Source organism: Microcebus murinus, chromosome 7 (genome assembly GCF_040939455.1).
Source record: "Microcebus murinus isolate Inina chromosome 7, M.murinus_Inina_mat1.0, whole genome shotgun sequence".
In the NCBI taxonomy this organism is placed as follows: domain Eukaryota; kingdom Metazoa; phylum Chordata; class Mammalia; order Primates; family Cheirogaleidae; genus Microcebus; species Microcebus murinus.
The window spans coordinates 60,692,481-60,720,343 of NC_134110.1; the positions used below are offsets into that span (position 1 = coordinate 60,692,481).

The following is a 27,863-nucleotide window of genomic DNA, read 5'->3' on the forward strand; positions in this document are numbered from 1 at the left end:
GCCTCTGTTCTCCCACGTGTAAAATGGGAACAACAATATCTCCTCTGTAGGACTGTTACTCAAAGTGAGAGAGAGATAATGTGTGAACAGTGCTTTGCATGGTGACCTGTCATCGAGAGTAATTCTGTCAAAAGGAAATGAAAAGGACAGCAAAACACCAAAACAAAGCAAAGCAAAAAAGAAAAAGGAAAAAAAGAAAGGTGATTGGTTATCACTTGAGGCATCTGTTTACAGCAAATAAGTCACATGTGCTCATATTCTTTGTCAATTAAGTCTGCAGCTATTTCCGGGCCAGGAAATAGAGTTACGTGCATGTTCCCCTTGAGTCTCCTGTCCTGATCCCTTTCCACTCCCCACTCTGCTTCCTCAGCTTTCCTTGAATGCACACTCCCCCACTCAGGGTTGTTATAGGGCCACTAGAGTGACCCCACTAGCCTTGTGAACAAAGACCAGGCCTGTCTGTTGGAGGAGCCTTGGCTTCTTACTCCCATGAGTGATAAGTGAACGGCTCTGGGTCATCAGCCATGTTCTTTTATAAAGTACAAATCACCTCCTGGCAGCAAATGACCTTTCAGTTCGGGGTGGACATGGTTCACTTGCTCATTGCTGCTTGGAGCCCTGATAGTTAGTATTTAATCTGCTGTAGGCTTGCTGACCCCAAGGCCCGTAAAGTAAGGCAGTGGAATGGTTCAGGCTGGCCTCGGGCTCCGGGACGCCAGGGACAGTGGTGCTGGTGACACAACTTTGTCCTCCTCCTTCTATGACACTGATAAGCAGAGTCTAGTTCAGAAAGCAGGGTCGCTGGTGAAAACCCCAAAAAAGGAGTTGTACATGCCTTGCCGTAGAGACGAATAACAGCTAACAGACTGGCCATGTCACCACCTCCCCGGAATAGGAAAGGTGGCAGTGACGACCCAGGCGCTCGAGGTCCTGGCTGCAGAGGAACACGCTCACCCCCATTCCCATACACTCGCGCACTTGGTGCCGGTGGACCACTGGTTTGGATGCTGCTATCCGGGTCGCTGTCTCTGGGAAGCATTTTAGAGCCAGGACCCCATAAGACTCCAGTGGGATGAATGTTGCCGACTCATTCTGCTGCCCGGCTTCCGTTGTGTTTTCTGTGGGAGGTGGCATGTTTTGATGGGTCTGATTTGGGAGATGTGAGTTCTCCTGACTTATTAAACCAGGATCATAGGTGTCTTCTGCTCCCCATGGAGGGTGAGGATGGAGGAAGAGGGTCCTTTGATCACTGAGATAGATGGGCAGAGCTGGAGGAGGGGAAGGCACTGGGTCAGGATCACTGACTTCAGAAGCTTAAGGCGCCCTGGCCTTGCACTCACATGGCCTTATGTTTTCGTAAGATTTCCGAAAGAGATTCTGCCTTCCATTAGTGAAGAACACCATCTCTTTCCACTGTGACTTACCCCCTGTCACAGTTACCAGCGTGGGCAGGGGCGGCATCGGAATGGCCAGAGGCATCCGACTAAAGGGAAGCTGAGTTGGGGATGCATTTTGTTTGGATTTAATGAGATATATTTATGTGATTTACAGTTGCTTCTGTGTATACGTGTATCTGGTAGTCAGTTAATAAAAATGTGTTGTTTTTCTGGATGTTTGTGATGCTGAGCTATTTTTCAGTTTCTATTACAAAATTTGTAATTTTTGTAATTTTCTTATTTCAAAAAATATTAATATTTGTGTCTAATTTTGTGATCATAATTTGTATTTTTTTAAATGGGGCCTCTCATTGTGTAAATTCAGACCCCACAAACCTGGATCTGTCCTCTTATCCCCAGGGATGAACACCTCTCGGACCCTCACACGGTTCAGAATGTGGGAAGGGCATCTCCAGAAAGTGGCCATGGAAACTAGTGCTGCTACCCTGAACTCCTCCCAGTCCCCAGGGAGACCCCACCCACTGGTCCCTAACCCTAACCCTACCTAACCCAGCTGTGACACCAGTGGCATTTCTAGTTGTTTATCACATATTGAAACTTGTGTTTCCCAGGAGTTGTCAGTGAACCTAAGTGGGGAGAGCAGGTGGGGAGAAGTTGTTAAGACTGCGATCTTTGGCGTCAAATGCCAGCTCTGCCAGTTGGTAGGGTGTCAGCATGGGAACTTTAACTTCTTTAAGTCTGATGTCCCTCATTTCTTCATGGAAATAGTCACTGATAGACGTTTTGATGCCTAAATTGAGTAACTTTTATAAAGAGCTTACTTGGTACCTGCACATGGGTGGTGTTCAATAAAGATTCATTACTATGAGTCCTGCCAAACCACATTTATCTTTTAATCAGCTCCTGTGGTCATAGAAAGCTTAGAATGTAATCAACAGGAATAAACAGAGACTGCTGGAGCCAGAAAAATAAAGTGTATTGGAAGGACATTAATAGCATAAAAACTGAGGGAAGAGGAGAACCAGAGTAACCAGGGCCCCAGAAGCAGGAAGGCACGTGCCATCTTTCTAATGTGCTGCCAGCTCTGCTGCCCGTCTCTTGGTGGCACTAGGTTTAACTGCCCAGGTGGGAGAATCGACTGCCTGCGTTGGGTTGGGCCCTTCTCTGTGATCAGAGGAGCCCAAGTCTGGGCTTGTTTGCTCCACCGAGCCACGTGGAGCTAGGGAGGACAGTCCCATGAGGACAGGATACTGGGTAGACAACACTGCCTGTTCTCCCACACCGGTTACACAGTGTTCCTGAGCACCTGCCCAGCAAGCTTCTCTTGCCTGACTTCTCAACTTCTTCTATGTCAGAATTCATTTGCCTTTAACCATAACCCAACATCATTTCCCTGCTATCTTTCCAGATAATCATTCCTTCTTTTGAATGACTTCTCCTATGTTGATTCACTCATACTTTCATTTAGTCAACACATATGTGTGGAACACCTACTATTATCAGGTTCTGTCCTGGGGGCTGGTTTACCTCAGTGAACTGAAGGAATCCCATTCCCTCAAGGACATACTTCCTAAAGTGGTGATGGCGCTAATCATCAAGTGCTAATGAGAGAAACCATGGGACAGGGAAGGAGTGTGGCCTGGGGGGAGTGTGGCTCAGCTTGGTTATTCATGTTGAATAACCAACATGTTATTCATGTTGGTATTTATCCTTCAGCTGATCATGTTTTGTTACTTCATTTGTTTAGTTGTCTGGTACAAATGACTAGCTGCTTCACCCCCTCTGGAGCTGGGCCCTGCCTCGTGGTGGATGCTGAATGAATGTTTGTTGGGTAAATGGATAAATACACCTCTTCTAGCATGGCTGTTGGATGGTTATGTTTTTCTGCCCGTGAGCAGACATTCTCCCAGTGAGGCACAGAGGAGAGAATTCCATCTGGGCTCAGCTCTCGTAGGTGCACTATAATGTTTTTGACTGACTGACTGACTGGCTAAATAAGACATTTGCTCAGCCCCCATTTAGCCAGTCTCTGTTCTCTGGAATCTTTGTGTGTGTGGATTTTTTTTGTAAATGTTGTCATACATGCTTTCTGAATTTAAGACCAACTCTTGAGGTGGAAATGAGAACAATATTTATCCCTCACAACCTAAGTCACAGAATCATGACACTAGAATGAATCACAGCCTCTGAAGCAACCTCAGGAGAGCACCTCGCCCCAGTGAGGTTGTGCCGTGGGTACCAGGGGCTGTAGCAGTGGTCCTTGAGGGAAGCTTGAATCCTATTAAACGTGCTCCCTCCGTATTTAATGTCCATGTTTACAAAAGTGGAGAGGACTAGATGAATCTTCTTTTAAGGACTCAGTCTAAAGGTAGAAAGCAAGGCAGGAGAATGCCTTGAAATATTTTTATATTTCATTTGTGTGAAGTGGAGCAGTGTGGATGCCATGATGTTCAGACGTGACCTCCACCTTAGCAGAATTCATGGTTTTGCACTGCAGACCAATGAATGGGCTGCCATTGACACAGCCCTCTGGTTCCAATGGTAGCTATGTTTATACTGGTCAGCTGTGTCGGGAGTATATTTAGCTTATGCTAAATGCCCCTGAGAGGATGAATATCATCTGTTTCCAGTTTAGCTGTGTTTTGGAGCATGGTACATTTTTTTCCACATGAATGAATATTAAGCCTTTTCTACTTCCTGAGGAAAGTTAGGGTTGGATTCCAAAGTACAAATTGCCAAACTTATGAAATCAAATTAAAACTAACTGTAAAGAGTTATTCATTTTATTTACAAATGCTTGTCAAAATATACTGTACTGTTCAATGAAAATGCCATGTTTTGGGTGAGAAATTAGATACCAGTGTTGACAGACCAGAAACAATTTCACCATGAGCATGAATGGATGGTGTGGCTGACTGATGGGATGTAGAAATAGTCTTTAAATGGTCTTGGTGACTACATAGTATCTGCATATAATATTTAAAACTTTAAAACTTTTCAAAGCCACTTTCTATCCAAATGTTATCAGACTTTCCTGTCTCTAAGAGTGCATTAACCCTGAAATTTGTATATGCAAACCAAAATATATAAAGTATTTTCCGCATTATCACTATTGCAAAAGGATTCACTCCAGGCTACTAAAAAAGTAAATTTGGCCAGCTGCATTTATTGTTTGTCCATAAACCATAAACTTCCTGATGGTGATCTTAAAAGAAAATTTAGAACTGACTTGAAATAGGTGTCAGAAATGGAAGGAATTTCACAGTGATTACACATCCCTTTCTGTGTATAGTCAGACAGTGATGGTGAGTGGCTGCTCCAAGGTCCCCTCCCTGGCTAACCAGTGGCTTAGGTGGGGCTAGATCCCAGACTTCCACTCCGTGCTCTTTCTGCCTTATGCTCTTGTCTCCCTAAAGTGAGAATTTAAATTAGCCAGAGAGATCTGTAGTTGTCTTAGTCTGTTCATGCTGCCATAACAACATACTTGAAACTGGGTAATTTATAAAGAACAGAAATTGATTTCTAACAGTTCTGGAGGCTGGGAAGTCCAAGGTCCAGGCCCTGGCAAATTTGGTGTCTGGTGAGGGCTGCTGTCTGCTTCCGAGGTGGCACCTTGAATGCTGTGTCCCCACACGGAGAGAGGGAAGGAAGGGCAGGAAGGGCCAGCTGCTGTGTGCAGCCTCTTTCACAAGGGCCTCAATCCCACTTATGAGGGAGCAGACCTCATGACCTTATCACCTCCGTAAGACCCCACCCCCTAGGATGACAGTAGTCCCTTCTTGTCTGTGGTTTTGCTCTCTGAGGTACAGCACAGTAAGATATTTTGAGAGAGAGAGAGAGAGAGAGAGAGAGAGAGAGAGAGAGAGAGAGAGAAGACAGAGGGAAAGAGAGACCACATTGACACAACATTAATTACAATATATTGTTATAACTGTATGTTACTAATCTCTTACTGTGCCAAAATTTATAAATTAAACTTTATCATAGGTATGTATGTATAGGCAAAACATAGTATATGTAGAGTTTGATATTATGCCAAGTTTTCAGGCATCCAGTGGGAGTCTTGGAACGTGTCCCCTGTGGATAAGGGGATACTACTGTGTTGCACTGGAGAGATTCAGTTTCAACATTAATTTTGGAAAGACACAAATGTGCAAAGCATAGCAGTAGTCTATGGAATTTCTCTTTATGTATATATTTTAATGAAAGCAACTGTTATGCAAAGAATGGAATATATACTCTGTCGATTACTTGTACTTGTGCTCAGTTTTAAATTGGATAAAGGTATATACATTTATAAAGCATTCTGCTATAGTTCTGTTATCCTCAAAAGGAGGAATAAAATAACATTTGGCAAAGCAAAACTTTTTTGCAAAAATGACTGTTATTTGAGTCCAAAGTGGATCATGACTTGTGCGTGTTAGTTGTATATTGCATAACAAATTACCACCAATATAATGATTTCAAGCGACATGAATTAGTTATCCCACAGCTTCTGTGGGTCGGGAGTCTGGGTGCAGCCTAGCTTGCACCTCTGCTTAGGGTCTTACCATGGTGTGACCAACGCATTGGCTGGGCTCTGTTTCTGCCTGGAGTTTTGAGTATTTTTCTTCCAAGCTCACATGGTTGTTAGCAGAACTGAGCTGAGATTACAGGACTGTGAGGTCCCCGCTTTCTTTCTGGCTGTCACCTGGGGCCACTCTGATGTCCTAGGAATCATCCATAGCATATGGTATCTCATAGCCTTGTCACAACATGGACGCTTATTTCTTCAAAGCCTGCAGGAGAAACTCCCACTGCAGTCTGCCAAGCTGGAGTCTTCCATAGCAAGTAACCTCATCAAGGCAGGGACTTTCCTGCTGGCTTTGTCATATTCTGTTGGCTAAAAGCAAGTCACAGGTTGTGCCTGTGCTCCGCTCTGCTCCGTGGAAGGGGATCGCACTAGGACGTGACTCAGTGGGGACCACCTGAGGATGTGACCATTGCACTGTGACAGCAGTAAAAAACAGATGCCGGTGGCTGGGCACTGAGATTGCACCATAGATCTCAGGCAAATCAGGAACACTTGCTTCTTGCTTCCAAGCAAACTGCAGCTTGAGGTGAATAAATCTCCCATGTGAAAGAATTCCAAATAACGTATGTAGATACTCTTCATCTCCTGTCCCCCACAAAGTTGTTAAAAAACATATTCCTCAGAGTAATCAAATGAGACTTAGGATTATTTGATGATGAAGGAGTCAGAGAAAAATATTTGGAGGTAACTCATAAATACATCACCATTTCCCTGACTAGTACTTTTTTTATTTTTAGCAGTGAAGAAATTTGCACAAAAATATGCTCTCGACTCCATGGCAACAATGTTTATGCACCTTAAGAACTCACTTTATAAAAGTTCAGATAATGTGATCTCATTTTCAGCTTTTCATGATTAATTTCTTTTATTTTTGAGACTTTAGTTTTCTTTTAAAACTTATGTTTTTAAATTCTATCTGCTAATAATTTTTAATGGAATGATGCTGTCCAGGTTATATTTTTTTTACATTTTACATGGTATTTATTAATTTGTATATTTTAAATGCATTAAATATTTTCACTGATTTCTTTCTATGAGTTCTGAATCTTTTTATTATAAAGGATATATCTTATATATATTCTATAAATCTTATAAATCAAATCTTATAAAATATTGATTATAAAAATACTGGTTTTATCATTTTGCTCCGGTGTAATTAATAATCACCACCCTGATTTTTAGGACCTCAAAACGTTTTTTCCTAGTTGTTCTTTGTAACACCGAACTGTCCCAGAAATCCTAGTATTTAGTCATTAGAAGTGCATTTGCCAAGTTGCTGCTTGCATCTGGAAATAAAGCACAAGCCTCTTTTGTTAGACCTCATGTCTAATTATGGGCTTGGATCATGTCATCACTGTGTCCGCCCATCTCCACAGAGGTTGCTACAAACCTACTAGGGGACTCAACTAGAGACCTTTGCTATTTATGTCCAGATATGCAGCCACCTTGAAGAAAGCAGGTGACTTGTGGAAATGCAGCTCATTAGCAGTTAAGTCGAAAAGAAAAAGAAATGTATATTGCAACAATTCAATTAAGAAACTTGCAGGAGGAAGGATGTCTTGAGGGTCCTTCTCCCCCTCTTCTCTTCCTTTTTCAAGTCTCTACCTATCTATATTTTTCTCTTTTCTACTTATAGTAAGCCCTAGGCTGAGCAATTGGTTCCTCTTCTGCCAATGGTACAAAGGGTTGTTATTCATCATTGTGAGAACATAATCACCTGTAGCTATCAGTAAAATAACTCATTTAGCAGATAAAGGTCAGAGCTTGCTTCCTTCCTTCCTTTCCTCCTTGGGGTTGTTTTCCTTGTGGGAATTAAATAAAGGGGTCTTTTTAAAAAATACAAAATAAGTTAGAGTAAATAGAAGTAACCTTTCCTGCTTGTGAGGGAAGCATTAAGTGAAAGCCCAGAAGAAGCTCATTGATCTTTGGCTAGAAGGTCACAGAGTTATAACGTTCTTGATCAGAGCTGAACTCAGAGGAAGGTCTTGGAATTTCTCAAGGTTATTGGCCTGTGCTGGTCACTGGATCTGCTTCCCATGGTTTTAACTGAGCTTCGCCAGGGCATTAGGCTTGCCTAATGGTTTTGTCAGATTTATTTGCCATATGTCTTAATGCAGTGGTCCCCAACCTGTGGTGACTTGTATGATTATTTCATTATATATTACAATGTAATAATAATTGAAATAAAGTGCACAGTAAATATAATGCATTTGAATCATCCTGAAACCATTTCCCTCCTCCCCCAGTCCATGGAAAAATTGTCTTCCATGAAAATGGTCCCTGGTGCCAAAAAGGTTAGGACTGCTAATGTATAACTCTGCTACATTCACCTGCTGCTGAAATTCTGGATTTATTTATTATGTGATTGGAGCAATCACTAGATCTTTTTATCAAAAGAGCTGGGTTTATTTTGAAGTAAGGCATTTTGTAAATAGTATCTTTGCACTTTACATATGTCTTCAGAGTTTGTTTCTAGACCATCCTAACATCATTTTGCATTATGCTGACTAAATCCACATTGGATTGCCTTGTTTGGAAGTGCTAAGGTAGCAAATGGCTGTGGCAGTCTGGGATGTCTTTTCCCACAAGACAGGCACTCACCAGCTCACTTGTCATTTCTCTTTATTTGGTACTGTTCTTGGGGCCTATGTCCCCCTACTGTCTCCTCCCACTCTGAGCTCTCCTTTTCCTGGATCTCCTATGACACATATACTCTGTGCTTGGTCATTCCCTGTCTCGTCTTATTTACCCACTGTTTGCTGTTGATGACTATTTCTCTCCAGTCTGTAAGCTCTTTGAGGGCAAGGATCCTGCCTCCTTGTCTTTGATACCTTCACAATACTCAGAATCCTCGGCACTTGATACCCACCTCCCACCATCCCTCATACCGCCTCCTCTTACCTCCGATCCAAACAGCGTTTCCTCAAATCAAGGGAAGTACGACATGCCTCCCATTCACCTTGCCCTGTGCTCAGAGACACAAAGATGGGGTCAGCCAAACGAAACATCCACACCTGTCTTTAGAGCTTCCCCCTCCTCCTCTAAGGGCCACTTTGCCCATTCCGGGGCTCCCAGATGCCTAGAAAGGCATCTCTCCTATGTCTCGTTCCCTGAGTTCTTCATCATCACTGAGGTCTCAATGGAGGATTACTCCTCCCAGCGCATCGTGTTCTAAGAGTGCAATCCTAAAGACCAGAAAGACTTCAAGACCCAAAGTAATGAACTCCAATGGTGAAATGCCAGGCACTGTGATAGGCAGTGGTGGAGAAATGTTTAACCCACTTGTCCATCCTCCCTTAAATCACATCACATAGGTGGATGTGTACTCTGCTTGCTTAGGGGTCTTCCCTGCCTGGTAACTATTCAAAAGTGGAAATGTTGATCCCTGTTTTTAAAGTCCAAATAACCTCACTCCTTAGGCGTATGGACTAAACATGCCTGCGGAGAAAGACTAATGTACTGTTTAAGAGCCTTTCTAATCACATGATCCTGGGTTCTAATCGCAGTCTTCCTGCTTACCAGCTGTGTAGCCTTAGGCAAGTTTCTGAAATTTTCAGAGGCTCATTTTCTTCATCTGTGACACTGGGATAACAAAACCTATTCCAAGGTTGTTATGAAAATTCAACGAGCTAATTATACGAGCTATTATATGAGATAATTATATATTCTTGGCTCACAGTAAATATGCATGACATGTGTGCCATCAGTAGGAAGCCCGAACAAGGCAGCGTGGAAGTCTGAGGCTGAGCACAGGGGTGTCGAGGTGGAGGAGGACGTCACAGAAAATTACGTCATTGCCTCACAGGAAACCCTGAGTGCTTGCTCAGACACTGGCCCCTCATCCCCAGTCAGTTCTTAGATTCTTCTATTAAAAGACAAAATTATAACAAATTGAGTTTAAAGATCTCATTGGCTTTTATTTGTGATTTTAGAATCGGGCGACATCTCATCGTATAACAAACAGAATGGGTGTTCTGTCGCTCGACTATGGGAACAATTACAAAGGATAAAGTGAGAATAATGGACCATGTGAAAGGCAGTGCTCCAATGAAAGCATCAATTATTACTAAGCAGCACAGCGGATTAATTATTAAAACAGGTTATTATTGATTTGGCTAGAAGATCAAAATAAGCGTGACATTCCTATTACCCTAGTATTGATGCAACACTAGGTGAGGGTTAACCTTTAATATTCTTTCTTGAAATTTCTCCTATCTCGTATCTAAACTTTTTGTATGAGATTATTTTTATGTTCTGTTTGTTTGAATGAAAAGAAAGAGCACAATAGTCTCTGTAACTTATTATTTCAGTACTGGGGTATTATTATTATAGTATTATTAAACTGTATTATTACCACATATGAGCCATTATAGTATTAGTTATTATTATTAATATTATTACTGTATATGCACTGTTCATCAGTGATCCAAGTTACATACAAATCCAACTTCAAGAAGTTTTTAGAAACATATCTTGTATGTAACCTGAGGACCGCCTGCATTAACTGAGAGTTGAGTACATGAACATGTTTTTACTGCCTGCAAGAACATGATTCAGTCAAATAAAAGATGGAAATATTGTGGTTTGTGGTTCTCCAAAACAACACTGTTTGTTGGGTCAGAGGAAAAAGAAATCTGTGACATAGGGAAGTTACAACACCCTGAAAATGCTGGTTGTGCTGCATGAAAGGAGAAAAAACCAAACAATCCCTCACCCTCCAAATTCCCAAGCATGTAAAACTGAAAGAAGAGTCTGTAAAATCAAGCCTGGTGCCAAAAGGGACAAGTTGGCAGATTGGAACAGATCATTGCAAATTCCTGCCGCCACCTGGCATGTGATTTAACACTCCTCTGAGCTTTTGTTGTTCCATGATATTTGGGGCTGAATTTATTCCCGTCTTATTGTCCTTGTCAAAAGCAATGATTTTTTAAAAGGCTATATGTTTTCTTTTCATTCTTGTTTATACCTTGCTATCCTGCTGTTTACAAGATTGGTCTCTCACACTCTGCCTGGAGTGTTTTCTATTCTAGTGTAGTTAAAATTGCCAGAGGAATTTTTTGAGCTGCTCTGTTTTGAAGAATGGGGGAGCCCCGCTGCCCTGTGACATCCCAGCATGGCATGGCATCTCCCCAATAAAAGAGTCATGTAGCTATTATGAACTTGTGACCAACTGTGAAACTGCACATTCAAGTATTTTAAATGCTTGAAAGTGCCCACTGTGCATCTCGTTACAGAGATATAATACTTCTCACGTGGGCTGATGCCTCCTTGGAAGTTGCCTGGAGTAGCATGCACTGTAATTTTTCCAAAGTGGAGCACCTGCCGTCTTCCCCCAGCACTGGGTTGGGGATATTGCCCTTTTGCCTCCTGCCACCCTCAGCCGCCAGCTCCTGCATTCTGCTCTCACTTTGATCTGACCCTTCTCACCTGTCTGGATGGCCTTTGTGCCCTGTGTTTAGATGATGCCCTGCCTGATCCCAAAATCGAGGTAGCACCTGGAGCAAATGGGAAATGGAAACTGGAAATTGTAGATTGGGTTTCTCCAAGCATGGGACCCAGAGAGGATAATGGGTAGAGCAGAAGCTGTTTTAATTACAATTGCTTTGATTATCATTACAGCTCCAGGTACCAGGAGGGATGGCCCAGGGGAAAGTGTGGCGCAGGCCTTGCTTGGCCTTGCCCTTCAGAGCCTTGTCATGCTCTGTCCTTCCAGGGCTTGTACCACGCCCTCGCTTCCAGGTATCCCTCTCTGCTTCTGATGCCCGTTCACCTCACACCTGCCTCGTCAGGGCAGACAGTGCTTGATCTTCAGCCTTTTCCCCCAGGTGGAAAAGGGGGAAACATGTCTAGTCCCAGCTTATTATTCCTTTAGGGCTCACGCTGCTATATGAACATGGGGGGTGTTGGGTCAAGGATGCCCATGCTGGCTGTGCTCCTCTAGGGTAAAAGGATGTAATGAAAAGCACAGCTCAACAGGCCTCGGAAGACCTGTGTTTTTAATTTTAGTTTTGCCATGTATTAGCTGGTGACCTTGGGTTATGTTACTTAACCTTTCTGAATATCTACATCCTCCCTCACCCGTATAATGAAATTGATGAATCCACGCTGGCACGTCTTAAATAATCTGAGACTTTCACCTCCCAGGATTATTGTAATGCTCAAATGAGAAACAGTTGAAAGCTTTTTGTAAATGAGAGAGGAGCTATGCGAATGTAAGGTAGGAAGGCAAGAAAGTGCCTTAACCCTGTCCAAAATGTACAGATAGCTTCTTGACAGAATGTGATGTAGCAGAAATCTTCAGCCTGGCTTTCATGTTTTCTATAATCTCAGTTTGTTCCCTTACTCATACAAAAGAATGTAATCAAACCTCATGGGTTGTCATAAGAATTGAATGAAATGATAGACATAAAGTCCCTTCTGTCGTGTGGTACCACTGGGCACTTAGTAGGTATTTAATAAAATGTTAGTTTCCATCTCTCCTTAACATGTCCTTTAAGAAGTGACTCTACAGAGTCTGGCATAAGAGTTTCCACATTCTCCGAATCTACCTGTGTATGGGGTGGATCCAAGTAGCTGAAAATGCTGCCAACGCAGCCAGGAGGAATGATCTAGTCCAAAGGTAATGTTAAATAGATGTACATCGTTCTCTGGAATGAGGGTGTTGCAGGGCTGAGACTGGGGGAAGGCGAGTAGGAAACTTGCTTTGGTAAAAAATTAGTGCCAGAAACTCCATAATCATTATAAAAAATGACATTTAGTGCAATATGTTTAAAAAATCAAAACAAAGGCAAAACATTCATAATGAACAAAAGATCAATTTTTTTTTTTAAATAAAGATGACATCAGTTACAGTGCTGGGCAGAGCCACCTTGAAACCCAGCGCAAAAGAAAAAAATCAGTAGCAGTAATGCTGTCTTAATTTAAACTTTTAATCTTTTATTCATCATGGATGTTTGCATTCATTATGATTTTAAAAAATATTTCATTAAAATGTTATTTATTCTTGATTAATGTGTTTTTGGGCACCTGCTTAAATTTTGCGACCAGGGTGGGTGCACTACTCACCCATCTGACCTCCCTAGGCCCCTGCCCTGGGGTGACGTCCACTGGGCTGGGAGGAAAATCCCTCAGAGGCCTTCAAGTCCCCACTCCTCATTTTCCCCTGATCCACTCTGGGGTCCTGAGTTTGGTTTAAGTACAATCTAGTGAACAGACTATACCAGCTGAAATTCTGATGTTCTTTCCAATCAAGTGACCACAGCGAAAGAGATAGTTTGGAAAGAAAACATCAAGTAAATCATTCATCAGAAGCTTGGTTTATGTTGGGGTCAGCAAACAATGGTTGGCGTCCTGGCCAGCTGTGTTTGTAGGTAAAGTTTTACTGGCATGCAGGCCCACTCATTTGTTTTTTGTCTCATCTGTAGCTGTTTTTGTGCCACAATGGCAGAGTTAAGTAATTGCGACAGAGACCGTGTGGTCTGCAAGGCCAAAAATATTTACTATCCAGCCTGTTAGAGAAAGAGACTGTGGGCCTCTGACTTGGGTCATTAAAGCGTCCAGATGTTCTTGGATCAGAATGTGGGTTTGGCAGCAGTTTAGAACTTCTAGTTGTTTGGAGACTTATGTAACAGAATTCAAGGACGTTTACAGAGAATGTTATAACCTTCCATCTGGAAGAAGTGGGGGAAATGGGGAAGGCATCAGAGTTCAAAAAATAAATGTGGAGAAGCAGCAGAGGGGTGGGTGGGCCTGTGTCTGCTCCGGCCCATGGAGTCTTCTTGGAGTCCACGTGCAACTTGACATCACAGAGACAGGAGGTGCTTACGTGAACCTGACGTCAGCCATGCTTGGCCATGAGCAAACAATGGGTTTGTGAAAAAGTGCATTTATTTGTAGTGTCACATAAATGATTCATGGATTTAATTATTTCCTTCTGTTCATGTGGTCAGTTTCAAACTGACTGACTTTCCCAATTCAGTAACCATTTATGGGGCACCTATTTATGCAGAAACTGTATGAGGTCCTTCATGGTAGTCTACATCTGAGTGTGAGCACATGGAGTTAGGAGGGCCTGGATTCATGTTCTGATGCTCCTTGAGTTTGGGGTGCATGGATGAGACCACAGGGAGTTAAGAGGAGGACGGTCAACTCATGGGAGGCCTTGAGTGCCGGCAAGGGAGCTTGAACTTTAACCAGTAGCTGTAGGAAGCTTCCCCGATCAAGGAAGTGGCATTTGCACACTAGCACTTTAGGCGGGATATAACTGAGTGGTGGTGCGTGGAGGGGTGGAGGGTGGATGGAAGTAGAAATAGGAGGAGTAGTCAGAAGGTGCTTTCAATAGCCTGGTGTGGTTAGTAGTTGTACAGAAATGACAAAGGCCTCAAGTCAGTGGCACCCATAACAATGGAAGGAAAGACAGACCTGAGAGTGCCGGTTGGGGCAAATCAAACCAAGATTCGACCACTTGTTGAGGGCAGACTCCTGGACTTGGAGGTGAGGTGATTGGGAGGCTGGAGAAGGTATTAATAGAAATAGAGAGTCTAGTTTGAAAAGCAGGTTTGAGGGTCAAAAATAGTAAGTTTCATTTGATATATAATGAAGTAGAGATGCTGTAAAATATTTAGGAGAAAACAGAGAAATGAATCAGAGGGAGAGAGGTGGTGGGGGAGAAGATGGAGAGAGAGGAGAGAGGGGGAGAGAGAAGGACAGAGAGAGACAAAGACTGGTGCTAAAGATTTAGGAATTATCTGAGTTAAAGAAATCATAGAAGCCATGGGCATGGAAAGCACCAAGGAGGGAAGATATTAGAGAGAGAAGATAAGCTCTGGAGAAACATCTATGGTAGGATTGTCAAATAAAAAAAAAAAAACAGAAGAAAACTCAGTTAAAATTGAATTTCAGATCAGCAAAGAATGTTTTATTATAAGAATGTCCTATGCATTATAAAAAGTATTTACTATTGATTTCAAATTCAAATTTAACTGGGCATTCTATATTGTCATTTATAAAAATTATATAATTATATTATAGATATTATATATATATATAAAAAATTAAATCTGGCAACCCTAGATGGGGGGGCACACCCTCAGTTATGGGATGGTCAGAAGAGGAGGAAGCAGTAGAAGAGGTCCCAGGAAAACCAGGCTCTTGGACTCTCATGGGATCAAAGGGCAGAGTGGATTTGAGGAGGGTTGAGCAGAAAGGTCAAGGCCATTGCATTTGGCAACCTGGAAATCAGTGGGGACCTTACAGAAAGCAGATGGGGGTCTGGTTGCAGTGGGTTAAGGAGTAAATAAAAAAGGAGAGATGGAAATAATCAGTGTAGACCCTTCTTTTAGGAACCAGGATGCAGAAGAGGAGGAAGATGGGATTGTAAAGGGTAACAGAATAGAAGGCAGGTTTGCAGGATTACAGAGTCTGAGGCTGTTTTCCAGCTTGGGGGAAGGAGCCCAGCCAGGTGGCACCCTGAAGATGTGGGAGACCTCGTGGGGAAGGGATGGAGTGACATGCAGCTGATGCTAGAGGACAGAATCAGGACGTAAATGGAGGGACTGACGTTTGCGTGAAGGATGCTCCTTTTTCATCAGAGTTGTGCAGGAAGGAGGGCAAGATGGAAACAGATGTGATCTTGAAAATAGGGAAGAGGAAGGCAGGCCCTTTATTTCTTTTTGCTGCCATTCTGTGCTATGAGAGTGCACGTCATGAAGGAGGGAGTATGGGAGCAGAAGGGAAGGGCTCAGACTCAGAATGCTCCCTCTTTGCTGACTGTTCAGGACAGATATGATGAAGAGCTCAAAGGTGCTTATAATTCATCCAAGTGGGAGCAATTTATTTTCCTCATCTTGTGTCGTCCACTAGCTCTAGCAATCCATATCGATTCACAGCGTAGTTGAATTGCTCACTAGGGAAGGGAAAATAATAGAAACGGAATTGAACAGATTTGCTCTCCTCTATTTTGTTTTATCAGGAGACCCTGGCCATAAAAGGACCAGGCCTGCTTCTCCACATCCTCAGTCCTAGGAAGGGGCAGCAGGAATGCCTGGCTGTAGGTATTTTGGGAGACGTGTGGAAATCCTAGCCTGGCGTTTCTTTCCCCACAGTGCAGATTGTGTCATGTGGGGTTAATGGCTTTGCCATCCCACATCCAGCATACCAGAGACTCACAGATATACAGGTGACACGCACTGATCCCAGCCACCCTTCTGCCTTCTGGAAGCTGAGGTCAAAAGGTGGCCAGGCTATTCTGCAAGTGGGAGAAGAGGAGGTTGGGGAGCAAAACAGCCTGCACGCTCTTAGCTGCTTTTCCTCTCTGCTGGTAAGAGCAGGGATGCCTTTGAGAGCCGAGGATGCTGAGGAAAGCTGAGAGAGACAGGGAGTTATTTCAGGGAGCGGGTGGGGTAGTGCTGTCTGCCTAGGGAAGCTCCTCAGTGCCTCCGCCGTCAGATAACATTAGCGTTTCCACCCCTCTCTCCACAGCCCTCTCTCTCCCTCGCCCCCAACATGAAAGCACAGATGAAATTCCTAAAAGTAGACTACTGTTGTCTAGTTATTTTTAGTCCTTGCTGTTAGTATTTATCAAGCTTTTCAGTGTTACTTTGTCCTCCCACCCTTTTCTCCTCCTGCCTCCGCGTGCTGGGCTTGGGATGGAAAGAGCACCAGAGCAGCTGGTGACCTCAGACATGGACCTTTGCAATCAGTCTCCCCCACCCCTGCCTTGAAGAGGAGAAAGGAAGATCTCTATTCCAGTAGCCTTGCAGAGCAACACAAGTGTTGGTGAAAGGGAACCCATTAGACTATCTAGGTGATGCTTAGTTAGGTCAAGGGCCCCCGCCAGAGAGCTGGGTCAAGGAATCCACCCATGCACAAAATGTCATAATGCAGGCAAAGTGGGTCAGAGGCCAGGTAAACAAGTAGAAATCAGGAGAAAGCAGATGCCAGAGAAGAGAATGGTATTAAAATCCATGGAAACAGGGATTTGAGGGAGCTGCAGGGCTGGGCTAAGATGGGTCAGGGCTGTGGTTAAAAAGGCCAGAGGAGGAAAGAGCTGCAGCACTGCAGTGAGCTATGGCTTAATGCTGGAACACTGCTTGTTCCCGCCTCACCTGCCTGCCCTGTCACCTGGAGGTAGCCTTGTGCAGAGCAGCCACGTTGGTCCACAGAGGAACTCCAGGACAGGTTCTAACAGAGGGTGTTTGAATGGAAGCAGGACCATTCCAAACATGAGTTCCATCAGTCTGCATGGTTACTGGACCCCTCGCCTGCCCATCAGTGTGTCCATTACTTAGGAAGCAGAAAGAAGTTGTTTCCTCTTGCAACTTAAAAAAAATGTATTGGCTTGATCTTTGCATTCTTTTTCACTTTATTATTTTTTTTTCAGTTTCTAAGAAAATATAATCCATGAAATAAAAAGAAAAACCTCATGGGTTGGCTAACAGCAGAGTTGAGGGGGCATAGGAAAGAATCAGTGAACTTGTAAATAGAATAATAGAAATTACCCAACCTGAAAAACAGAGAAAATAGACTGAAAATAAAAAAGGATAAGACCCTGGGGAACCCTGGGGTTAGAAAAATTGTCTGACATGTGTGTCATCAGCATCCTGGAAAGAGAGGGGAAAGAGGATACGGCTAAAAAAGTATTCAAAGAAACAATGAAGAAACAATGGCTGAAAATGTCCAAACTTGGCAAAAGACATTGACCTGTAGAATCAAGAAATTGAGTGAAACTCCAAAAACAATTAACTGAAAGAAGTCCACCCTAAGACATCACAGTCAAACTTCTGAAAAATAAAGTCAAAGAAAAGATCTTGAAAGCAACAAGACAGAAATAACACCTTATCTATAGGAGGAAAACAATGAGAGTGGCAGTAGATTTCTCATGAGAAAACCCATATGCCAGAAGGAAGTGGCAAAACCCTTTTCAAATGTTGAAAGAAAGAACTGTCACCCTAGAATTCTATATCCAGTGACAATATCCTTTAGGAATGAAGTGGAAATCAAGGAATTCTCAGCTAAAGGAAGACTCAGCATATAGCTAAGGGAAGTTCTCTAAACAAAAGGAAATAATAAAAGAAGGAATCTTGAAATACCAAGAAGAACCAAGAATATCACAAAGAGTAAATGTAGGGGTAATTGTTCAGTCTTGCTATTCTTGGGCTTTATAAAAAAAAAAAATTACTATCTGTTAGGGTGGAAAGCCTAGTAGGTGCTCATGGCACTGGGGGAGAGAGATTTCTCGCGCAGAGATTAATATATAAAAGTAAAAGTTTATTCTTTACAAGGACAGAGAGAATGAGAGAGAGGGAGAGAGAGAGAGAGAGAGAGAGAGAGAGAGAGAGAGAGAGAGAGAGAGAAGGGGGGAGTGAATAGGGAGGCAGCATGGCATCCCGAAGAAAGAGAAGGGAGATGCCAACAATGAGGCCAAGTGACTCTCTGATTTTAAGAGGGACGAAGAGAAGAAAAATAGTGATGGCTGTCAGTTGATAACAAAAGCGGCGGCAGGTAGATAGCAAAAACTGCAAGGATGTCAAAGTCCAAGAGTTGGTTTCCTGCCTTTCCTTGGAGAAGGGATTATCATAGGAGATGTGACTCTGTCCTCAAGATATGGTTGAGGCTGTAGCTTATTGTTCTGCTGTTTACTCAGGAACTCTGTAAAAACAGATTCTCAAAAACAATTTAGAGAGAGAGATTTACATCTCTTTTCCTTCCATTCAGCTTTTTCAGAGGTTGTGCAAAACAGAGCTCCTGCAGGGTACCTGTTAGTGAGAGAACTCATCGGACTGATCTTTAACCATTACTGGGGACATTGTAGGGTTAGGTATTTTCTTGTTATGTTTGCAAGCCTGCCCCTTGCACATCTGTACACAGGTGGCTGACACTTGCTTTCTTTCATTCATCCATCGTGTTTCTAAGGTTCTCCCAAACTATTACATGCAGCTGTGATTTATTGATTTTCCTTGTTGTCTCTAATATTCCATTGTATGATTATCACTCACATTATTCTTTTATTCTCCTGCTGGTGAACATTTGTGTTAAATTGAGCTTTTAGCTGTTTTGAATAAAGCTGTTATAAATACTTTCTTGCATATTTGCACCAGGAGATATGCACAGTTTCTCTAGATGTCTCAGTCTGTTCGTACTGCTATAGCAAAATACCTGAGACTGGGTAGTTTATAATCAATAGAAATTTATTTCTCACTGTTTTGGAGGCTGGGAAGTCCAGGATCAAGGTGCCAGCGGCTTTGGTGTCTTGTGAGGCCTGGTCCCTGCTTCGAAGATTGTCCCCCTCGGAAGGGGACAAAGACTGTGTCCTCACGTTACAGAAGGGTGGAAGGGCAAAAGGACACTACCTTCAACCTGAAGCCCTTTTTATATGTGCTGATCTCATTCATGAGGGTGGAGCCTCATGACTGAATCACCCCTAACGGCCATACCTCTTAATACTGCTGCTTTGGGGATTAAGTTTCAAAACGAATTTTGGAGAGCACACTGTCGTTCAACCCATAGCACTGGAGAATGTAGGTAGGAGTGGATTTGCTCAGATGGAGGCTAAGTGAACATTCAACTTTATAAGATAAGGTTAAATTGTTCCATATTGTTGTATCAATTTATACTCCCACTAGCAGTTTAATTTACATTTTCCTGATTACAAATGAGGTTGTTCATCTTTTTATATGTCCACTCACTATTCATGTTTTTCTCCTCTGTGACATGCCTGTCAGATCTGTTGTTCCTTTTTTCTATCATGTTGTCTTTTTTTTGAGACTAAGTCTCACTCTGTTGCCCAGGCTAGAGTGCCATGGCGTCAGCCTAGCTCACAGCAACCTCAAACTCCTGGGTTTAAGTGATCCTTCTGCCTCAACCTCCTGAGTAGCTGGGACTACAGGCATGCACCACCATCTTGGCTAATTTTTTCTATATATTTTTAGTTGTCCAGCTAATTCTTTCTATTTTTAGTAGAGACAGCGTCTCACTCTTGCCCAGGCTGGTCTTGAACTCATGACTTTGAGTGATCCTCCAGCCTCGGCCTCCCAGAATGCTAGGATTATAGGTGTGAGCTACCATGCCTGGCCTGTGTTGTCTTTTTATGACTGAAATGTAACATTTCTTTATATGAATACTGATCTTTTGTTCATTTTGTGTGTTACAAAACTTGTCTCAGATATTGGCTTGTGTTTTTGCTTTCTTTATTGTACCTTCTGATGAACCAAAGCTCTTAATATTATAGTTGCAAATTTATCAGTCTATCCTTTCATGGTTAGCACTTTTGTGCCTTAAGAACTCTCCTATTTTTAAGGTCAGAAAGATGTTTTCTTATATTTTCTCCTAAAAGTTTAAACCTTTTGCTTTTCACAACCAAATCCTTAATCCCTCTGGAATTGATCTTTGGGTATGGTTCCTCCTTGACCTTGGGCTCAGTAAGTTATTCCAACTTTTGTGAGAGCTCTGTTACCTTTTCATAGCTGAGTGAATGAGGAAGTCAGGAAAGAACATCCTCACGCACAGCAAGATCTGGGAAGGTGGCTAATTCTTGCTCAGGCAGCCTTGAAACAAATTTTGGCAAAATGACCTAGCTTTCCTTTGCTGTAGCCAAGGCAATCTTGCTTTAGCGATTTTGCGAATGCTTGAGTGTCACATGTTAAAAGGTCAAAAAAAAAAAAAACAAAACCTAAAAGCAACGAATCCCCTCTCAGCATTTGAACTATGACTCATATCATTTAAACAAGCTACTTATTGAAGGAAAAATGCATATATTTAAAATTCCCATTTGTATAGTACTCAGAGTATGAGTGTGTGAGTTCTGCTTTTGGAGAGGCAACGCAGTTTCTTGGAAGTATCACTGGACAGGGAGTTGACAGACCTAGGTTTAAGTCTTGATCTGTCATTGCCTGGTTGAGAAACCTCTTTGTGTCAGTTCGGATTATGTTCAACAGCCTGTAAAAAGAACCCTTCTACAGTGGCTTAACCAAATAGAATTCACTTTTTCTCATATAACAGCCCAGGAGCAGGCAAGCCAGGCCCAGTTGTAGTGGCTCGTTCTTTCAGTTTAGGCTTCGCAGCATGTGGCATTTGTCTTCATGCCTGTTAGTTCATGATTGCAAGATGTAGCTCTTCCTCCAGATTTATATCAGTGATTCAGACGCAAAGAAGATAGGCAAAGAAAAGAAGTGAATGCCAAAGTTCTTTTATAGTATTTTTCTAGGAGTCCTACTAAGTAACTTAAGTTGACATCTCCAGGGCCAAAACTGTTCCACCTGCCCATCGTTTTTAGCTGTAGTTTTAACAAATTCCTGCCCTGAACCAAATCAAGGGTCTGTAAGAAAAGCATAGATGGGGCATTGGAGAGACAACCGGCAGTGTGTGCCCCACTGCCCAAGCTTACAGTGGGGATGCCTGCCCACCACCAGCAGGGTTGATTGGATGACAAAATGGAAGATCAAATGCAAGAGTACTTAATACACTATAAATCATAGTTCATGAACAGAACAGAAATATTCTGATCTATTTTCTCGGAGAGCAAATCCAGCTTTAATAGGAAGTCCAACCAAATGAAGAGCCTTGGGTAATCAATATCTATTGACCCTCAGCTCATTCTGTATCAGGCATCTTCAGATAACCCAAGTACTAGTGTTTTCATAGCTACAGGTACACATCCTCAAATGTCAGTCTTCTGATTGTTGCCGAGCATTGTGGTGGTGGACATTTGTTGGTCCCTTCTCCCTTTTCCTGTTCCTCCAAGTGTCCTGAATGTCTCATCATGTGATTTTTGTTTGGAGTGACCCTACTCTCACCTCCAGGGATAAGCTTCAGCTAGTATAAGCCATTTAACATATTAGATCCCAGAGTGTAGGGACTGATTCAGCAAAGGGCCCTCTCAGTGACCTCAGAACTTCCACTGGGGCTGTCATTATGCTCATATTATTCTCTCGGATGATAAATACATAATCCTGAACTGCTACAGTCATTTTTTTGTAGCAAGAGGAGAGCAGCCTGAAGGTGAAGTCAGTTCACTGAGAATACCTGTGCCAGGAAAATTGTAGAGAATCAAATGATACAGCAGACTTCTGGTTTCCCCAGACCAACCCTAATTCTATTTTTCCCCCCAGCTCAATGAACCAAAATATTCCCTAATTTTGTTATTTATTTGAATATGTGAGTTGGGTTTTCTGTGACTTATAACCAAAAGATTCCTAAATGAAAGTTTCTATATATATTCCAGGAAAAAATATATATATAATATTTTAATATCCTATTAATATTTATTTTTAAATAATTCCTGTATTTTAAATATTGTATCATTTAATATGTTATATATGTATTTATTTATATATAAATGAGTTTATTCTGAAATGTATAGTCTTTTCTGAATCAAAGCCTGAATGTTACTAAGAATTTTTATTTCTTCCTGTAATCTATTGCCTGCATATCATCTGTCCAAAGGATTTGACAGTGAAATGCTCAGACTTGATTGGTGCTTTTGAGGATTGTCACAGTCCTTTTGAGGACTGTGCCTATTACCTTTGTGGTACAAGACTCACTCCTAAGTATTTTGAACCACAGACCAATTAGGCTGACATATGTCAGTGTTCTTGTAGGTATGTTTCCTGTTTCCTGTTTGCAAACGCAATTACAGAAGATATAACTGTAACAGCCTTACATAAAGTTTTTAGCGAGCTGTCAAATGTTCAAGTAAAATACTCACTAATTATGAGTGATCTCACTTGCAGGGCTGTTTATCTACTGGTGATAAAAATCTGTCGTGCTACTGAAAAAGGCTCTGAGATCCCAGGTGCCGAGTGACTGCATACTGTGAGTTACTTTTTTGACCTCTTGAAATGCCTGGGTTTTAAATTGTGTAAATTATGACTCAAAATGCAAAGGTGCTAGGTTAACCTAGTTAGGTTGTTGTGTGTTTGTATGTTTTTGTTTTGCTAAATAGAAAATGCTAGCTTGTATCTGTCATTAAAGCTTTGTCATGGGGTATCCATTTCCATTTTTCACTCTTGGTGAATTTGTTTGTTACTGAAAAGAAAGCTACACACCCATTAAATTTTGTAAAAAAAGAAAATCCTGTTCTCTTTTACGGTGACTCTGATTAAATGGAAACCTTACTTAAGTATAAGAGATTTACTAAAACAAAACAAAACAGATACGATCATGAAGTAAAAACCTGGCATGTTGCTTCCTGGAAAAAAAGCAATATGTGCCCTCCTTACCTTCCAAATCGACTCATTTGGAATGGGAAATTGAAGAGGATATTGTGCAGCAAGTAGATGGGATGTTTTCTAATTCAGAGAAGATTCTTTTGAAATTCTATTATAGTATAATTAGGGCAGCAGCACCAGCAACAGTGAATTTCCTGTTAAGAAAGAAACATTATTACTTTTTTTTGTTGATATGGGTCTCAAAAGCTATCTCATTGAGTAGTTAGGAAATTGGCTTTTCAGGAAGGGAAATCTACTAGTATATGAATTTCTTGGACATTTTTCAAAATAAGCTAATGGCCTCAAATGAGAAGCCAGTCAAGATTTAGAGGCAAGGTCCTGTGCTTAAAGCTTGGTAATACTTTTCGTACCTATTTGGAAACAAGGCATGAATGTTAATCTAATATTTACTTGAACAAACAGTTTTGTATGAGAAACAAGTGGTAAAAAAATAAAAAATGAGAGCAAGAACAAAACCTTCATTTTTATTTTGCTGGTATTGCAGGGAAAGGAGGTAAGTTGATGCAAAATGAAACTTAAGTGTACTTAACTCTTTTCCATTCTACTTCCTTTTCCCTCATTAAAGTCTTCTGTGGTCTAATTAAGTATTAGATGAGCAACACAGCTCATCTGGATGTAACAAGAAAGTGAAAGTGAGAAATTTTTATTCCGAATTTGGTAGGCCAGTCCTTTTAATGAGATCTATAGAATAGTAATAAAATATTTGAAGGCATGTTAAGCAAAATCAATTTTTTTTTCCTCTCATGACATTGAAAGCTAAGTCTTAACACCATTGTATTTCTCCTGAAGGCCAAGATAGAACTGTGCATTTAAATTGGTAATGAGCAGGTAGCCTGAGAAGCTCTCTCTTCTTGTGATAATTTGGTTGAACTACTTACGGATATCACAACCCTAGATATGGCAGCAGCCATTGCTTTAGTTCCTTGAATCTTTCTGATATCAGACTAAAGCATAACAGGAAAATGTGTATTTTTGCCTATAGACAGTAAGCCTGAGTGTGATTTAACATAGGAACCTTTCCCCCTGACATGGAAGGGTACAACATCAATGTGATGTTATTGACGTCTGGTCACTTCTGCCCTTCCCGAAGCATCTGGGTCTTTCTCTGTGTCTATGATCTCAGGGGCAGGTAATTCTTGCTGTAGATTCCCTTCTAGAGTGAGCTGCAAAGAAGCTGTACTTCGCCGCTGGTCTACATGGAACAAAGAGAGACCACAGGAGTTCATGCTGCAATTCGCAGCATCTGCCAGATCCAAAGGACAATTTGGATAAGAAATTGACAGAAAAGCTCTTGGGGCAGTGAAGAAGCCACTCCCGGCTTGAGACTGTTGGCCCGAGAGATTAGTGGGCAAAGCAGGGATGAGGATGACCTCACTACCAGACGCTACATTTCCTAACTGGGGCTTTCCAAAAGAATGGCCTAACTTAGCAAATACTGCCCAAATGTCCTGGGCTTTTTGGAATTTTGTTGAAGAATTCCAGACAGTCTAGTAAAAATTGCCTAGTGGCAGAGATCCAAATAGCAATAGATAGGAAGAATGTATGTAAAGAAGTTATTTTAAAGTTAAGCATGTGAATAGACTCTAGGTATGCAATTATTACTGATTTCCTGTTGTTTTGGTGTCTATCTTTAGACCCTTTCAGCTAGTATTGTTTTGTCTGGATCCCAGGAAATCTGTACTTTCCCCAAGGTTTCCTATGTGACTAGCTTCTCAGTTATAGAATGTTACATGGAATACATTTTTCCTCAGTTTTTTAAACTAAGCATTTCTTTGCTCATCCTCTTCTAAAAAATGAAAGCTGAATTTTAGTCCTCTTAGCTTGGGAGCTCACTACTCTATTTCCAATGCCCCATAAATTCCTCTCTGTTAAAAAACCCCCGCCTATTTTGTCAGTAGAACACCTTTCATTTAGGAACAATATGGGAAGAGATTATTTCAGAGGCTGAGAACATAAGATTTCAGATATTCAGAGGATAATTAAAGTATGCTTCCAGATGTTTTCAAATATAGCCATAGAAACAAATACTGATTTGATTCCCTGCCAACCATCTTCTACCCGGTCATGTTCTTAATTCCAAAACAGCTAATAAATTCAGTGAAAAACAAAAACAAAAACAAACTGGTTTTTATTAGTGTGTAGAAAAAGGATAGAAAGAGAGCGGTTTATTTCCCAGCAGTTTTGCAACAAGGTCTTTTACTGTCATAGAGACATAGGAAAATGTAGTTTGCTGAAGATAAATGATGATTTCAATTAACCAAAAGGTGTTGACTAAGTACCTACTAACTAGGAAAGAATGATAAGATATAACATGGACTTGCATATTTGGTAACAGATTATGTTCCTAGAAACATAATTCATTCATTCAGGAAATACATATTGAGCACTCACTATACGACAGGCACTGTGCTTGATGACGTGGACATAAATAGAGTCAGGAAAGCATGGTTTCTGGCTGCAGATGGGTGGGTGGGGCTGGAGGAGATATTAATCAAATAATTACACAAATAAATTTTACAAATATGATAAATACTATGATGCAGAATAAAAGAAAACCACAGAGAACTATGAGACTATAGAATGCAGGTATCATACCTAGTCTCAGTGGCGATCAGGAAGGCTTCCCTGAAGAAATCTGAAGGTGTTAGGGATGGGCAGAGGACTCAAAGTAGAAAGGAGCATGGAGCTTACTAGGAACTGAGCCAAGGCCAGTGTTGCTGGATAGCAGGGGTCGTGAGGGAATGCTAGAGAGGCGGCAGGAGCCAGGTCATGAAAGACGTAGTAGAGAATGGACAAATGAACAAACACGAGTAGTTTATGATAAGGAGTGAGTCCTATTGCCTCCTGTTATGGTGTAAAAATAAAAGGAGTTTGCAATTGTATAATGACTACTGTTTGAGAGAAGATACACTCAGCCAGTAAATACAAGATAAAATCCCTGTGCCCATGGGTCTTAAATTCTAGTGGAACACACAAATAATATACCAATAAGCTAATATATAGTTTTATAGTAAGTTTTTATTTATGAGTAAGTAGTGTGGGTGACCTTTAGGGGGAATTTTTTTTTTTTTTTTTTTTTTGAGACAGAGTCTCGCTTTGTTGTCCAGGCTAGAGTGAGTGCCGTGGTGTCAGCCTAGCTCACAGCAACCTCAAACTCCTGGGCTCCAGTGATCCTTCTGCCTCAGGCTCCCGAGTAGCTGGGACTACAGGCATGCGCCACCATGCCCGGCTAATTTTATATATATATATCAGTTGGCCAATTAATTTCTTTCTATTTATAGTAGAGACGGGGTCTCGCTCTTGCTCAGGCTGGTTTTGAACTCCTGACCTTGAGCAATCCGCCCGCCTCGGCCTCCCAAGAGCTAGGATTACAGGCGTGAGCCACAGCGCCCGGCCTAGGGGGAATTTATTGATTTCAAATATATATTTGATTTATTGATTTCAAATATATAGTTCAAATATATATTGTAGTGCATCTAAGTATGGTTATGCTTCTGTTTAATTAAATAAAGGTATATGCTCTAGCAGTCCTGAATGAAGCTCAAGTCAGGTGTTATTCATAGCACTCAATTCACAAAGACTTGGGAGAAATTCCAAGAGAGGGAAATGGTGGACTTTGTATTAGTTTGTTCTTGTTTCTGAGGACTAGTGATACCACTGTCATCCCTGCACCTCTTTCTGGAGTGGGGGGAGGAGGATGAGGAGGAGGTGAGCAATGTAAAGACAAACGAAAACAACTGAGTTTAACACTGATGGAGGAGAATCTGAGAGGGAGAGCATTTCAGAGTCTGTTTCTTCTTACAAAAACACCTTAGTATCCCTTCTTAGACACTTAATATACTTTATAGATTCTGAACATTTAGCATCTCTAGAAAAGGTTCACATCTTATAATCAATGTACGTATTTAAGGAGAGGGATGTCTTTCCCACATTCCCAGAAGCTGTTATTTGATGTTGCTTCTTAAAATCATAAATGACTTACCACTGAGAAAATCATACATACCTGGAACCTTGTTTGAGGTTTTTGTTGGTGCCTATCTGTTCTGAAGATCTGCCTGAAAACTTCCTGATGTGAACATTTGCATAGAAAGTATTACTGATGTCAATGGAATTAAACCAGGGCACCTGTGAGGATCACCTTCAGGTCTTGGTTGCAGAAGTCAGAGGGTGCCATGTAAGTAGTTCCTTATATCAAAGGTAGGCAAATTATTTATTTTAATCTTCAGGAACTTCCTTCTTTCTGACTTTCATATTGTATGAATCAAAGTGATTATTTCTTTATATGCTGTCTTAGTCTGTTTAGGCTGCGATAACAAAATACCATAAACTGGGTGACTTGTAAACAACATAAATTTATTTCTTACACTTCTAGAGTCTGGAAAGTCCAAGATTAAGGTGCTGATAAGTTCAGTTTCTGAAAAGAGCCTACTTCCTGCTTCAGAGATGGTGCCTTCTCACTGTGTCCTCACATAGTGGAGGGAACAAATGAGCTGTCTGGGGTGTCTTTCAAAGGAGCACTAAATCTAACTTCGTGACCTCATCACCTCCTAAAAGCTCCACATCCTACTCTCATCACCTTGGAGGTTAAGATTTCAACATAAGAATTCTGGTGGGGGGGAGGGGACACAAACATTCAGACCATAGCATATGCCAAGAGTCTCAGACCTT

The 27,863-nt window shown here is 41.6% G+C and overlaps 1 protein-coding gene and 1 long non-coding RNA gene across 8 annotated transcripts in view; one reads left to right on the plus strand and one right to left on the minus strand.

Annotated features, from left to right (window-relative positions):
- NCALD (neurocalcin delta) overlaps nt 1-27,863 on the plus strand; it is a 410,511-nt gene that overhangs the window by 209,780 nt on the left and 172,868 nt on the right. For 4 of the 7 annotated variants that reach the window (XM_076005119.1, XM_076005118.1, XM_076005120.1 and 1 more), the window contains one exon: nt 22,698-22,779. The exons of 2 other annotated variants lie outside the window; for them this stretch is intronic. The gene's annotated coding sequence lies outside the window, so the exon portion shown is untranslated. Of the gene's footprint in view, nt 1-22,586; nt 22,780-27,863 lie in introns of those variants that run through there. One more of the 7 variants, XM_020288960.2, reaches the window with a different exon arrangement.
- LOC105867031 (uncharacterized) lies at nt 21,903-27,269 on the minus strand. Its single transcript, XR_012920178.1, has 3 exons — nt 27,199-27,269; nt 23,187-23,329; nt 21,903-21,990 (listed from the first exon to the last, which is right to left on the minus strand). It is a non-coding gene; the product is annotated as an uncharacterized LOC105867031 (long non-coding RNA).